This window comes from Lissotriton helveticus, chromosome 1_1 (assembly GCF_964261635.1).
Source record: "Lissotriton helveticus chromosome 1_1, aLisHel1.1, whole genome shotgun sequence".
NCBI lineage: Eukaryota > Metazoa > Chordata > Amphibia > Caudata > Salamandridae > Lissotriton > Lissotriton helveticus.
In genome coordinates, this window is record NC_136057.1 from 600,967,242 (window position 1) to 600,983,406 (window position 16,165).

At 41.1% G+C, this 16,165-nt stretch overlaps 1 protein-coding gene across 1 annotated transcript in view; it reads right to left on the minus strand.

Moving 5' to 3' along the window:
- LMNTD1 (lamin tail domain containing 1) overlaps positions 1-16,165 on the minus strand; it is a 1,426,354-nt gene that overhangs the window by 896,235 nt on the left and 513,954 nt on the right. The gene's annotated exons all lie outside the window — the stretch shown is intronic.

Here is a 16,165-nt window from a genome sequence, read left to right on the forward strand (position 1 = left end):
ATGGGGTACGGCTCGTACACCGATCATACAATGGGGGTACGGCATGTACACCGATCGTACAATGGGGTACACCCCATGATCGCAGGGGTACGAGCTTTTTTTCTGGATGGCGAATATTTTGTAGCGTCAATAGCCTCTAAATAATTTTCAAATACTCTTAACCACTTGTGCCAGGGAGTGATAGGTTTGCCAGGATCTTGTAAAAAGGAGGGAGGATGTAATATATTGCTTGAATTAGCCATTAATTTATACCTGAAAAGAAATATAGTTATAACAAAAATATATATAAAGGAATACGCGGAAAGCAGCAGAATCGTCACCAATTTATGTAGAGAAGGTGAATAAAGTAGCGTTGACAAGATAGTTGGTTTCCAAATAAAGTTCAGAATTATATTACCAGATACAGGACCCACGACTGTCTAGGACAGGAGTTAGGCAAGAAGTGCCTTGGAAGCTCCACATTCCAGAACCCCAATCATGACGTGAATATAATTACATACTAAGGATTCCTTAAAGTTACAACACAACTAACTCAATACATTACTTACATACCACACACACTCAAACTGCTCTCCTGCTGAATGGGCGTGGCTCTTTGGCTACACTTCTTCTTTATGCAATGCCTGGATTTTTTTTCACAATACCTATGATTTCAGTGATGTAACTCTAATGGCAGCACCCCGCTATGAAAATGAATCCAGCGCCACTAGTTGCACAATGTCTATTTCACGTGGAAACTCCATGGCTGTCCCACAGACGTTTCAGGGTAAACCCAGCAAAGCATATAGCACATCTGTGGCATAAAGCCAGTGGTATGCTTGACCCCTTTGATGCTTATTGTCAGTCTACATATTACAGCCTTTTGTCTGTCTATCCATAAAGAGAATACTAGGGCTCTACTACAGTTAATGGAAGCATGTTCCACGGAGAGGCAGTTCGTGCTCAAGATAGGTACAACTGTATTACTCAGACCACTCTAAGACAGTGCTTAATTTGTAAAAAATAAATAAATAAATAAGTGCCAAGGCCCTCGTCAGGAGACCATTCCAGCTTACATCACCCATTGCCACTGGTAGTGCTGCCAATTAAATTACCAATACAACTACTAACGTCACACTCCGACAAGTGTGACAATTCAGACTGTTCGAGACCCCCACAGCTTTAAGAATTGCTTGGGAGCAGGTATTAGTTGTTTTTATTGTATATTGAATTAATAAACAACTGTTGTTTGCTTATCTTTAAATTACAGAAACAGCACCACCATGTAGCCGCTGTCATAAGCGTCGGTGTTGGTGATTAAGTGCGGGTGCCTAGCACCGGAAACCACCAGCTCAAATTAAGGCCTGCAGATGGTGGTAGGTGCATGCTTGCATGACCCTGTCTAGTCTCGCACGTCTCTCTAAACTGTTAGATAAGTGCAGCCTCTTGCTAGCATCGGCATGGGTAGGATTTTATCTGCCATACATACACAACATGAATACACTTTCCTGACAGGCAGATTGCCCTAACACACTGTGTCCCATCCAATAGCTGGCTTTATGCATAAGTATCCTATCCCTAATTCCTTTTCGCTTCATACTCGCGCCTAAGAGCAGTGTCAGAAAGACAGTAAGAGCACAACCATTTCCAACATCAAAACACCACCCATACATGTTACACAAGACACAGTCTTTCAGCCATAGAACTCCCACTGAGCAGGGACATCTTGAGGATTTTGGGGGCCCTGGGTTCAAACGTATTTTTGGGGCCTCTGTTCGGAACAGGTTTGAATTTATGATCCGAATTCAGCTCTTTCATGCACTCTTTGGCCAGGTCACTGACAGTGTAGAGGCCCATTCATCCAAATTCTAAATGTGTTTACATCTAATATTCTGGGATAGTGGCGTGTGTTTTCAATATTGTAACACAGCAGCAGCTCACTAATATTACTACAAATAATCTCTGTGACACCCATCCATTTCTCATATGTGAGGTCCTCTTTTGATTTAAAATAAACAATTTAAGGGATGTTGCATGAAACAAAATGTCCATAAAAGATTCTCACACATCACCCACATTAAAAACAAATAATTAAGGGAAACGGCATTTAAAACAATCTGAATTATTTAAAGTTCATCAGTGCAAGACTCTCTGCAGAACAGAGCTGGCCCTACCGAGCCCCCCCCGAAAGGTGGGGGGCCAGGGCCCACTTTTCCCAATACTTAAAACGTCTCCGCCAATAAGTAGCATGCTACACGACCACTTAAAGGGTATGACGAGCTACATAAATGCAAGTACAATATAATAAAACATAGTATATATTTTAAGGTCAAAATTGCAACAGTTTGAGCTGCTATCGCTATATTTACAAACGTTAACGTGAATAACTTTGTAGCTTCGAATGAAGAATTGCAAGCACTCTCGTGGAACCCCTACATTTCTAGAGAGGTGTTTTAACCCGTCGCACTGATGATAATTACCGAGAGGGAGCGCAACATCACGAACAAGTTAAAATACCGTGGAACGTTAAAATGGGCGGCAGCCTATTTAAAGGCCATTTCTAATACTCTACGGTGTTATCAGCACCACTTAAGTGTCATTTCGTTTAAAATCAAAACTTGGAAAAAAATATACTACAGAGCAACGAATAAGGCAACAATATCCGTGCGTAACATTAAATAAGAGTTTACACGATTTGTTATACAAATAATGGCTCCTTGAACTTTTGAGGAGCTAAATCCACTAACAATTGCTTTCTTCAATTGAGGAAGAAACGCTACAAACACATACAATCTCCATAATTTTATGAAAAGAACTGTCGATTTCCTGAATCTATATGTGCACTATCGCCTTGTCGTCTTTAAAGAAATGAGACACAATGGCTGACTGACCTTCATGTTTGTGCAGTCAGTTGCTGACTTTTGTGCATACATCAGAGGCATGCTCGTTGTTCGGTGGAGGGCCTTCTTTCATTTTCTTTCTGTAATGTCTTCAGCCTGTCTTCTCCGAGGAAGAGATCTGTGACGTCACGTTCACTGTGACATCACAGCCTAGCAACAGACCGATGAAGACATAGGTAGCAAAATAGGGTAAACCAGACTACTACAGTAAAGAGTGAGGACACAGAAGCACCCTTAACCAATCCGCAGCAAGATACGGTACAATGAGACTTCTTCTTGCCAAAGGTGCTTTGTAGAATGGCCTCAAGGACACGAAGGACATGTATAGGCAGAGGCCACAGACACATGAAAATCACATCCCTATACACGTTTAAGGACAAATTAGCATCGAGAGGCTTCCAGAGGCCCTAATGCAAGCAAGAACAAGCATTGCTAAAGTTAACTATGGCTCGTATTAAGACGAGAGTCAGCATCATTTCTAGTAGCATTTAATTGAATTAATCCAGCACAACACAAGGGAGGACAACGCCGTGACCACAGACGAGTCAACTCCCCAAGGACTTCTACAGAATGACAACTGCTCAGCTGATACATAATGTTGAAGGTGAGTGTGCGAGGGGGTACGGGTGCCCGCAGGGCAGGGTGGGGAAAGATCTTGAAACAAAGGTCCATCTTAACAGCTCGTGCCCTCATAATGTGCAGTTTTGTCATCAGTGATGTAATTTTGAATATTGCAGGGATGTTATCAATGATGTCATAGAAAATGTTATGGCATGATGCAACATGTGAGGTCAGAAGCAATGCATGGTGAGTGAGTGTTATAGTTACTGTAGGTCACATGCTATAGTTACTTGAGATGACAATAACAGTGAATTTCAGTGCCCTTGTTTGTTTAAATTCATCACAATGGGAGGGTGCGCCTACCATTATCTTTTACCTTACTGAATGGTAGTCGGAAGACCTCGGAAATCTCTCAGATTATTTTGTAGGATCCTCACCCATTACACCTAGGGGAGTGGACGGTCTCAATGCAATTTGTTAGTGGCTCACCTACGAACTCAGGCATTTTAAATATTTAAAATTGCCTGCTGGTTCCTTTATGTGTTTTTAATGAAGACAGACACTGGCTGTATTTACAAGTTTTTGTTTCTCTCTGTCGCACCACCAACTTCTGCTGCTGACAAGTCAGCTCTTCTATCTCCAACTGCCTCACACGAGGCACGACCATGGAGACAGAACCCACAGGCACGAGCAGATGAGCGAGCAAATGTATATGCCATAACAAAGCATTATAACAAATCCCCCTTACTAAAAATACAAAAGAAGAAATTGAACAAGACAGAAAGAAAAGGTAAGGAAAAAGAAAAGAAAGAAACTGAAGAAAACACAACACATGTTCATCAAAGCATCACATAACATTGCCATAGTATCAGTACATCACATAATCCTTGTAGTGTTTGCGAGGGAGACGAGCATGAGAACTAGACAAAGAATCTCCCTTGGGCTAACCGGATCCAGGCACAACACCAGGACAAGTAGGATGTAATGATTTGTCACCTCGAAATTTTACCAGACGGGACATGCTCCACGTACCCCCGTTGCGGACAGTCACCACATTCCTTTCACCGAGTTTATAACAAATAGACCCATAAATTCAGTGACACCCTTCCTATGCCACTTTTGTTTCTTTATGAGTACCCACTCTCCCACACACCAAGTGTTGGCTTTAGCTGATTTCTTAAAATCAAATCTCTCCTTGTATTTTTTTTTATAAGACTCAATTCTGACACCCATCTCCTCCTTAACCAAAACAGTACCTTCAATCAGAGGCAACCACCCACAATTGAGTTTGGATAGAGCAACCCTCCCTCTCAATATTTGGAAAGGAGATTTTTGCGATACACCATTGAGAGCAGGACGATGTGCCCACAATGTGTCCCTCAGAATACCCTTTAGGAGAACTCTCATCTCAATTGCTCTCTGCACACATGCTTTGACCACTCTATTCATGCGCTCCCCAAGTCCATTGGCCTGTGGCGCATAAAGGGTGGTCCTTTAAAAAGTCTTGCATTTCCTGTGAGGTGAATTACACCCCATTATCTGTAATGAGGAACCTGGGAACTTCTTCACTCATGAACTCATCTTTTAGAAAAGCAAGAACCACTCTGATGCTAACGGAACTCACACATTTGGTGGAAACCCACTTAGACGAGTAGTCCACCAAAAGAATCACAAATCTTTCTGAACGTCCTAACAATTCAAAGGGACCCATGAGGTCTAATCCTAGCTTAACCACATTCTCCACTTGACTATCCATTCTAGGCCACCAATACCGCTCATGAAGTCTAGACATGGTAAGATTTTTTCCCAAGTATACCTCATGAGCAAGGTTCACAAGTTTGTGTCTCAAGACACTTGGGAGTACAACTCTCTCACCACACATGAGTTGACCTTGACAAAAAGTAAGTTAATTCTTGATAGACCAGAAAGGCAACAGATTAGAATCAAGTCTTTTGCAGTCAGGCCACCCCTTGATGACAAATACTACCACAAGAAGAAGGACCACATCTTCAGAGAAGGTGTTTTCCCACTCATCCGCTAGGATGGCAGGTTCCTTGACCCAACAAACCCCAGCAGGTTCAATATCATGAACGTCACTGCAGCTCTCAATTGGTAGTCTCGATAAACAGTCCGCAGCTTTATTAGCAGAGCCAGGAAGGCATTGTACTTGAAAATTAAAGTCTTCCAATCCTTCGCTCCAGCGTTTAAGCCTGGTTGTTAGTCTTTCACTCTCCATGTAAGAAAACACTTGTACAAAAGGGAGATGGTCGGACCTCACCAAGAAAGGTATGCCCCACAAGTGGAATTTAAATGTCTTATTGCCCACACTATGGCCAGAGCTTCTCTCTCGATGCAAGAATATTGTTCCTCAGCTTTTTTTAATGCCCTACAGGCAAATGCAACAACTTTTTCTTCACTTCCCACCACCTGGGATAGTATTGCGCCAAATCCACAAAGACTGGCATCGGTTGTTAAAACAGTTTTCTTTGTAGTGTCAAAGTGGCCAAGCGTGGGCATCCTACCAATTGCTTGCTTGACAGAGCCAAAAGCTACATTATATTCTTCCGACCAGGCAAACTGTGTACCCTTTTTTAGTAAAGCTCTAATCGGTTCAACAATAGTGACAAAACCTTGAATAAACTTGGAATAAAACTCAGCAAGACCTAGTAAAGACCTCACTTTCTCTTTATCGGTGGGTGCAGGGGAGTTGACAATACTCTTAGCGAGATCCAGCTTGGGTTGGATGCCCTCCTCTGAAATAACATGTCCCAAATACTTGACAGAAGGTACACCAATCTTACATTTCAGTTTGTTCACAGTCAAACCCTTGTGAGACAATCTTTGCAGAACAGCCCTAGGCACTTTATCATGCTCTAAGTCATCATTGCCATAGATTAAGATGTCATCTTGGAAGAACAAGATGTTTGACATGTCACCACAAATCAATTTCATGATGCGTTGGAAACAGGCAGCCGCTGAGGCCAGCCCAAACGGCATTCTAATGAACCGGAATGCCCCAAGTGGCGTTACAAAGGATGTTAAGTGTTTGGAGTCTGCGTGAAGGGGTACCTTGTGGTACACTGAGGACAAGTCTAACACACTAAAGACTCTTGCACCAACCAGCATGTTAATGGACTCCACAATATTGGGAAGAGGCTCTCGGTCTACCCATATCCATCTGTTCAGACTCCTCAAGTCAACACATATCCTGATGTTTTTTCCTCCATCCTTGGGGGCCAAAACCACTAGGACCAACCACTCAGAGGACTCAATTTCCTCAATTATGTTTAAGGTCACCAGTCATTTAAGTTCATTCTTTAAGGGTTCTAACAACATGTTGGGAACTTCTCTGACCTTGTGCACAGTCGGTACAGCATTTTTTTAAAGGACAACCCGATGCTCGAAGTCCTTGAGTAAACCAAGTTTATCAGAAAAGACTTGAGGAAACTCCTCAAAGAACTTAATGGGGGTTCCAGAGTCATCAACCAACATGACTTGCTCAGACAGATGGCGAGCATTAGGGTTGAGGATTATCCCCAAATCTCTTTGATGCCTCCAGCCCAGGAGGTTGTCACCTCGTTTGGCCACAAACATTTTTCCGATAGTTTCCCTCGCCATGAAATGTATTTTCATAGTGGCATAGCCAATCACCTCAATATGTGAACCACCATAGCTTACTGGGTTGACATCGGGGCAAAAAGCTGTAAATAAGGAAGGTGAGCAATCAAAAAAGCAAAATTTTAATATCGACCTACACTAATATTGAGTTTTTAATACCGTAGGAACAGATATCGAAGTCAAGAGTATCGTTGACCAGAATATCAACTTCAAGGTAAGTAATATCGATTTATTTAATATCGAAGTAAGTAATATCGAAGTAAATAATATCATTAGCAAAAATATTGTTAGCAAAAATATCATTGTAAATATATATATTTTTTTAGTGTTATGTATTTAGTATAGATTTTATATGTATGTTTAACTTTTTTATGTTTTTTCACAATTTTTAAATATTTGTATTAAATATTTAGAAAATAGTATTTTTTTAAATATTATTTTTTGCGTTTTAGTATTAGAGCGGGTTGTGAGTTTATTGGGGAATAGGGTGGGGAGTAATTTAATTATAATTAATTAATTAATATGGTTATATTTATTGTTATTGATTGTTAATTGGAAAATGGAAGTCGGAGGTTAATTGGTGGGCAAGATTGCTCACAAAGTTGTTCCATGTAGTACTAAAAGAAGGCGTAATGCCACCTACCTGGAAGGGTGCTATAATTAGACCAATCCACAAGAAAGGGAGCAAAGAGGCGCCTCAAAATTACCGGCTGCTCAACCTCCTAGATATAGGAGAGAAAGTATTCTCTAAAATTGTACTTAAACAATTGAATGAATGGGTTGAAGAGTTCCAAATAGTACCCACAGAACAGGGTGGTTTTAGAGCGGGCCACTCCACTATAGACCATGGATTCGCGCTATGGGCTATGGCTAAGAAGTCGACGGAACAAAACGGCAAGCTATGCTGTTGTTTCGTCGACTTTAGAGCAGCCTTTGATTCAGTAGATCGGGCCTGTCTGTGGGATACCCTAAAGAGGTTAAAGATCCCTAGAAATCTCTTTATAATAATAAAGGAACTACATAGAGAAAATTGGGGGCAAGTTATCAAGGATACCATGGGGGCTTTGACCCCAAAAATACCCATTGCCAATGGATTAAGACAGGGCTGTGTATTGGCCCCCCAGCTTTTCTCTATTTTTCTGTCAGATCTCCCGGCATACCTTGAGGTAGAGGGTAGTGCTAGCCCTATAATGGATGGGAATAAGGTATCCTGCCTATTGTACGCGGATGATCTGGTAATAGTTGACCAGACAGAGAGAGGCCTCCAAAGAAAACTTAATGCCTTTAATACATATTGTGCTAGCAAATTTCTAACTATCAACCTAGATAAAACTAAAACCTTATGCTTCGGGAAAAAGATAAGCAGGTTTAGTTGGTACATTGGCGATCTTAAACTGGAGACAGTAAATGAGTACCGATACCTGGGTATATGGTTCGACAGGGCTTTAAATTGGAATACCCATCTGGAAACACAAAAAGCAAAGGCAATCTCTTCCATAAGTGGGCTAAAAAGGTTTAATGGGGATTATGGAGAGATGTCACATCGACCATTGCTTAGAGCCTTTGAGGCAATGATCCCCTCCCAAGTCCTGTACGGAGCCGAGATCCTTTATTTGAGCGGTAAGGGATCCTGGGACGTGATAGAGGGGAAATGCTTAAAAAGGCTCCTATCACTTCCACAATCTTCTATGATACATGCCATAAGAACAGAAATAGGCACAACGTCCTGGGTGATACAAACTCAGATGGCTGTAGTCAGATTTTGGAAGAGACTGGAAGACCCCGAAAGGCAAAAAGTAGCACACTGGTGTCGTAATGAAATCCAGAAAAGTGAGTTAAAATGGGCTGAGGCCAGTAGGGAAAAATTGATGGGAATTTGCAATGTATTGAATATTGAGGTAGATCAGGTAACGTACCAAGTCCTCAGTACCAAAGGAGAGCTGAAGCAAAGGGGGAAAGAAGTCTCCAAATTGAAAGATATAGAATATTTAGCAAAGAAAAAATCAGTAGCACATATGCTAAATGCTTGGTCTAACGAAAATTGGTTCCCCTACCTAGACATTCTACCAAACCGTGGGTACAGGCAAGAGATCCTTAGGTTACGGATCGGGATTAACCCATGGTTAGTAAACAGAGACCTCAAAACAAAAATGTTAGACCAGCAAGGCCTCTGTAGGTGTGAACTGGGAACCAAAGGAGACCTGTTACATATCTTGTTAGATTGCTGGACACTTTTGGAGCAGAGAAAACTGTGGCTGCGGCCTGTATTTTTAAACCATGATATAAAAACAAGGACGCAGGCAGCCAGCCTCTTAGCAGAAATCCCCTCTATCGATATTGTAATTGCCCTGGGGAAATTTATAAAGGGGGCCCAGAGAGCACTGAGAAGTCAAGAATAATATGTAATACTGTAGTACAGTTTAGCTGAATGAAAGTGCCTGTAGGGGCAAGAAAACGTAAAGGTTTTTAACATGTAAATATAGGTTTTAAGAAATGTAATCTTTAGTCGAATTTTATATTTTTGATAATGGGTTGAGATCACTTTTAACAGATTAACTTTTAAAAAAGTTTTATGAATTTATGGTGCATACTCCTTACAGTATTATGTTCATTGCATTGTTTAAAGACTATGGTCATAATAAACATATATTTGACTTGACTTGATTGTTAATTTATTGTTAATTAATTAATTGTTAATTATTTTGTATTAATTGGTTAATTTATAATTATATTAATTATAATTAATGTATATTAATTTTTAGTTATTGTTATTTAATTTCTTGTAAGTTAATTAAATGGTAATTATTTTTTAATTAATCGATTAATTGATAATTAAATTAATTATGTTATTTTTAATGTGTTGCGGGTTGTGGATGTATAGGGAATAGGGTGGAAAGTAATTTAAATATAATTGATTCATTAATTAATGAATACGTTTTTATTTATTGTTATTGCATATTAATTTGTTGTGAATTAATTATTAATTGGTAATTACTTTTTATTAGTTGGTTAATTTTAAGTTACATTAATTATAATTAATTTATAATTACTTATTTTTTGTGATTGTTTATTAAATTATTGTTAAATATTTATTAATTGGTAATTAATTTTTATTAATTGATAATTACATTAATTGTGTTATTTTTTATGTGTAGTGCATTGTGTGTTTATAGGGGAATAGGGTGGGAAGTAATTTACTGTTATTTAAGTAAATATCAATTTAATATAATAGGTATTTATTAATTTTTTTTGTTAAATAATTATTAACATGTAATTTATTTTATACAAAAATATTTAATTGATAAGTATGTTAATTTAACTCCTATGCTATCCAACACTTTCCCTACTGTTGCACTCACTGGATTAGGAATAGTAATTTTAACCCCTCTGCTATCCAACACTTTCCCTACTGTTGCACTCACTGGAGTGGGAATAGTAATGTTTACCCCTATGCTAGCCAACGCTTTCCCTACTGTTGCACTCTCTGGAGTTGGAATAGTCATTTTTACCCCTATGCTATCCAACGCTTTTCCCTACTGTTTCACTCACTGGAGTGGGAATAGTACTTTTTGTCCCTATGCTTTCCAACGCTTTTGCTACTGTTGCACTCACTGGAGTGGGAATAGTAATTTTAACCCACACGCTACCCAGCGCTTTCCCTACTGTTGCACTCACTGGAGTGGGAATAGTAATTTTTACCCCTACGCTATCCAACGCTTTCCCTACTGTTGCACTCTCTGGAGTGGGAATAGTAACATTTACCCTGACACTATCCAGCGCTTTCCCTAATGTTGTAATATGTGGATTAAGTGTGTATATTAATTTATATATAAATATATATGTATTAGTTATTTATTTTTGAAAATGTTGTAATATTCATATCTATATATTTTTTTATTTTATGTATTATTTACTTATTTTTACATTATTATTAAAACATTTTAAAAAAACGATATTTTTAGCAAAGCTATATTCTTTTTTCTCAATATTTTTGTACTTACCTTTATGTAGATAGGACTTTGATAATTTTGTCTTCGATATTTCTGTGTCGATATTATTGTATGTCGATTTTTTGTCTGTCGACATTTTGTCAGACATTCAATCAGGAAATGTTTGGTTCCATAACTCATTGCCCGACATAGTGAAAGGAGGCCCAGAATCAGCTAAAACCACAAATAATTTTTCACCAATGGCTACTTCACATTCAAGCATACTTCCACATCCACGACACAATCACCTCTTACACTCAGCAGCACTATCGTTCTGGGATTGTCTTTGGAGGTCTCAACATTCTCTATAGTGCGTACTTTGTTACCAGACCTAGAAATCCTGGCATAGTGGCCCTTAATCTTGCACTTATGACATGTGGTATTCTTGGCATATTAATTAGGATTATTAGAGGAGTGATTGAAACTCCCGCACCGATAGCACTTCGACCTAGAAAAGTCAGAGGAGGGTTTGCTTCTGGTTCCCTGAACTACTTTGGAGACATCGTCAAGAGAGTCGTGAAGGACCTCCTTATGTGTTAGTTCGTGTATACTGCTAGGTGTAGGAGCATCCTCAGTAGTTGGTTTATGAGCCTTAGTTTCTTTAACACAACCAGACGTGTTTTCTACCCCTTCTACAATAGCAATAGCTTCTTTAAGTGAGAGGTTTCTTGATAAAAGCTTCTCCTGCACTCTTGGACAATTGGTGCACCTGACTAGTAGGTCGCGTATTAGTGAGTCAGTCAGTTCCCTGAACTCACAGGTGCGGGCAAGTGTTTTTAAAGAAGCAATAGTTTCCAACCCATTCATTGGGTTCTTGGATCCTCATAAAGAATTTGCGTCTCTCTAAGACGACATTAATCCGCGGACCAAAATACGTTTCAAGCATTTTATGGACATCTCAAAAACATCTGAAGGTTCACCATGTCCTTCACCTACCGGTATTACATCAATACTCTCATTAATGTTGTCCCCTTCAATCCCAAGATTGTGAAGGGGAATTGCTTGTCTCCTATGTGCTGAACATTTCTCACCTCCTATTGCTACTAAATAGGATTCAAATAATAACTTTCACCTCTTCCAGGGTAATAGTGGCTCGCTTTTTTCACATAAAAAGGGAGGAGGTTGACTCATTGATGTGGCTGACATGGTGACAGGTTTGAAGAATACACGTATTTCTTATAGTTTAAACAGTACCTGGATACCTGAAATGCAAGAGAAATGTCTGCATGTAATTGAAGCGAAACAGAGCTCCAGTTTGCGACACACTCCTTATAAGTTAAACAGTACAAGAATTGTAGTGTGCGCTCTAGCTTTCCGTCGTGGTGTGTGTGACGTAACACGCCCGACGGAAAGCGGTGATTCATAGCGCATGCGCAGCGGGCGCATGAGGGCTGAGAGTGACCGGAGCGGCCACGATCGTGCACGCTCGGCGCTCTTTCTATTATATAATATATATATAATAAACCTGCCTACCTCCAGCATACCCTGCCTACTGGTCATCATTGGGGGTGAAATACTACCCAACAAGAATGACTGAAATAAACAGAGCTCCCGCTTGCAATCACACGTATTTCTTACAATTTAAACAGTACCTGGATGGCCGAAATACAAAAGAAAGGCCCGTGTGTAACTGGAGAGAAACTCAGCTCTTGCTTGCTCTGAGGCAGCTTCCGAGTAAATCCGTTACCATAGTAGCAGAACAAAACAAAAATGGTGACACGCAACGTAAATGTACGTGCATGATGACGCCTAGTAGAATGGCTCACAAGCAGCACGTGAGTGGCTTTACGAGCAGCGGCTCATCGGCGGCTCACAAGGGTTCAGGCTTCCCGAGTGCATCAGCAGCTCGCGAGGGGTACAGGCCAGCGGATCTTCCAAAATGTAAAGAAACAAGGTAAAATGCCTTTACCTCATTTAATGTGATGAGTTCCGTCGTAGAGGAAAGTCTTGGTCTTTAGATGAGGGGTCCACCACAAGCAAAAACAAACAAAATTGCCGGAACAGCTCCAAAATGGATTCAAGGGGAATTGGTGGTGAACTTGTCCCTAACAAGCTTCACTCGTCGCCCGTGTTACGAAAACAGACACTGCTTGTATTTTCAAGTCTTTATTTCTCCCAGTAACGCACCACTAACTACTGCTGCCGACCGGTCAGCTCTTCAGTCTCCGACTGCCTCACAAGAGACACTACCATGGAGACAGAACCCACAGGCATGAGCATGTGAGAGAGCAGATGTACATGCCACAACAAAGCATTATAACAGTGTTCTCTTTACTATGAGTATATTTTGCAAGGTTAAAAACTAACTAGCCTGGTGGCTTGTACAAGGTATATTATGACCCCTAAACCCTAGGTCTATGTGTTTCAACCCTGTGCTGTGCCCATCTGGGTCATTGGGCACTCTTCAGGACTACTATTAACTTAACCCCTTGACCACGGCCGGAAATTCCCTGTGGTGCTGGAAAATCCGATGTGTGCGCCGATAAGACGGCTCCCGGCCGTCCAGCGCACACGCCCACCGAGAGTTCGGACGGCCGGGGGCCGTCTGTCGCAGGCAAGGGGTTAATCCCTTTTTGATATCGGTAAACCGTTTACCACCTAGTTGTACAATGTTGTGGATAATCTCACTCTTACTTAAGCATGCTTTTACAAACCATGCCAGGGAATTTCCCTGTATATGCTTTGTATCCACTGCCCAGTTAGTTAGTAAACAAGGCTCCTTAGGGTCTCTCTGTAGTCACGCATTCTTCAAGAGTTTTCGCCCTGCTTTTTCCCTAAAGATGGCCCTCCCGACCCGTGTTCATTTAAAACAGCATGTTGTAACTGATCTTTTCACCCAACTATAACGTCCCTTCAACATTTGTTTTTTCCAATGAATTACTAAGTTTTTTTTTAATGCAAAATAAGGTGTTATTACCATGGAGTTTGCCACAGGTAGTGTGGGGATGGCTGCAGGGTCTGGCACCCAACCTCCGCAAGTGTGCACAGTTGGCTATGTTATGTTAGACAAACACACCAGACTCTGTTTTCAGGAAGGCATGAGGAATGTGGCAGCCTCAACTCAGAGAAGATCGTGGTCCTCATCCTCAGTTCCTGCACCTCCACCTGGGAGCAGTAGCACCTGGTGGACCTCCATCCTCGGGTGCCCACCCACCCCTACAGACCACGCTCGGAACCTCAGCATCATCCTTGACTCACCCCTCTCCATGAGCCGCCGGATCAACGCCGTCACCTCCACCAGTTTCAACTGCCTTCACATCCACGTAAGACCTTCAAGTGGATCCCCTCTGACTGCAGAAGGACCGTCACCCATGCACTCATCAACAACAGGCTAGACTATGGCAACGCCCTCTACGCGGGAATCAACAAACCCTCCTGCGTAGACTCCAGACCATCCAGAACGCCGCAGCCATAGTTGTACTTGGGACACCGTGTCAGGAGCACATGACCAAACACCTACAAGACCTCCACTGGCTCCCATTGAGAAGAGGGTCACCTTCAAACTCCTCACCCACGCCTACAAATCCCTACACAACATCGAACCCAAATAACTAAATGAGAGAATATCCTTCCACATACCCAAGAGGAACCTCCGCTCCACCGACCTTGCCATGGCAGAAGTCCTCGCCATGGCAGAAGTCCCCTGCATCTGCAGACACAGAACCGGCAGGAGAGCTTTCTCCTACATTGCAGCCGAGACTTGAAACAAGCTCCCTGTGAACATCAGACGCTCCCCGACCCTGCACACGTTCAGCAAGGACCTCAAGACATGGGTTTTCAACTGACTCTGGAGCCTCCCGCCCAGCGCCTGGAGACCCTCATGGGTGAATAGTGCGCAATCTAAGCCCCTGATTGATTTATTGTCATTTTAAGGAAGGGAGACCTGCTGACTTTGTAACAGGCCAGAACACCGAAGTATAAAAAATTGGGCCTATTGGTTTAAGAAGGGGTCAGCATATCAATGTAAAGCACACCTATTGTCTTTGTCAAAAAGAAATACTAATAATTAAAATAGAATGTACATTTCATTAATTCACACAGTACAATGTTTATTTAAAGCGATTGTCAAAAATCTTTTTAATAAAGTTTCATTTAAAAAAAAGATAAAACACCAACATGTTTTTGAGTCTTTTTATTAACAGGTTTCAGGCTACAAGGTACAACAATAGAACCAACCAGAAGGGGGTCTCTGCACTCCAGCTGAAAAGCATAGAGCTTCAGCTAGGAGTGCTTTAAAAAATATGGTAAGCTCTTTCAGGGATGACAAGTACAAATGTCTGTTATAAGTTGTAGTTTATTCCTAGATAACCCAAGCCAAAGAGAGCAATGTAAAGATATGTGCTCCCGTCGCCTTCTCTCCAATCATCTGCCGTATCTAGACTGGAATGCGTTCACATAGAGCATTCCAAACTACATGTGGCACCATAACATCACAACATCACAAATCTACCCCCTTTACAATGAACAAATATAAAACACATAATGCAACAATGTACCGTGAGAAATAATGGATGGATGCAACTTATCTCTACAATTGTTATCAAGCATTATAACTAAAATGCATGTAACATATGGTCAACAACAATCAAAGTATAGCATGAGATGCAACTATATTTTAATTCCAGGCACAGGGATGCGGCTCTAAGAAACCAACATAAAACTATCCCACAACACCAACTAAGAAATCTTCAACTCTTCCAGGTTTATGCAATCTTCTACCAGACCTAGTTACATTCCCTTCTTCCTCCTTATTGTTCGAACCTGGGAAGGAAGCACTCTGCCTTGACCTTCTAGAGGCTCTAGCCTCTAAACTTGGTACATGCCAATTCCTGCTGCTCCTGAATTCACCAGAACTATTCAAGTCAATTGCATTCCCAAGGTCACTGCAAGCATTCATATTTCCAGCACAACTCATGCTCCCAAGAGCATCAACATTTCTCACGTCCCCACCATACGCTTCTTTAGAATAATCTAACAACCACGTCTTGTTACCTTTTTTACAGCCCTATTGTATGGTGACCTTTGTTCCTTCATTTTCTAGGCCAATTTCCATCAGTCAGTTTAGCTGAATTTGACAACTTGAAATGGCCCCACAAACTTACTGCTACCCTTGATTTT